This window comes from Octopus bimaculoides, chromosome 29 (assembly GCF_001194135.2).
Source record: "Octopus bimaculoides isolate UCB-OBI-ISO-001 chromosome 29, ASM119413v2, whole genome shotgun sequence".
Lineage (NCBI taxonomy): Eukaryota > Metazoa > Mollusca > Cephalopoda > Octopoda > Octopodidae > Octopus > Octopus bimaculoides.
The window spans coordinates 6,340,795-6,341,487 of NC_069009.1; positions in this window are offsets into that span (position 1 = coordinate 6,340,795).

The following is a 693-nucleotide window of genomic DNA, read 5'->3' on the forward strand; positions in this document are numbered from 1 at the left end:
TATATATATACGACAGGCTTCTTTCAGTTTCCATCTACCAAACCCACTTACAACGCTTTGGTTGATAAATGACACATGCCCAAGCTGCTACAGAATGGGATTGAACCTGGAACCATGTAATTGGGAAGCAAGTTCCTTACCACACAGTCACGTCTGCACCTATGTGTGTGTGTGTGTGTGTGCATGTGTGTGCATGTGCGTGTGTGAAATGGATTTTTTTCAGTATCTGTTGAGAAAATTCAGTCACAAGGCTTTCATCAGCCCGTGGCTATAGAAGAAGATGCTTTCCCAAGGTGCCATGCATTGGAACTGAACCTAGAACCACATGATTATAGAAAGCAAACTTCTTACCACACAGCCACCCCTGCACCTGTAATGTTGTAATCTTCATGATTTATCTGCCAGAGAAACCAAAACCAGGTAACTAGTCCCAGGGCTCCAGAAAAACGAAAAAACGAACAAACAAAACAAATGAAATACGTGTGAGAGAACATAAGAGACGTACTTCTCTCCAAGAGTATCTTTAGATGGAATTCTTAATTTGTTTAAATAATTAAGCTATTAATTTTAGTCAAAGAATTAAGCCATAAAGATTTTTTGAAATTTAATATTCCTGAAAAAGCGCCCTGTTAGTTTCTCAATATTTTCCACCAAAGGGACCGTTTAATTACATTTTGATATTATTAATATTAT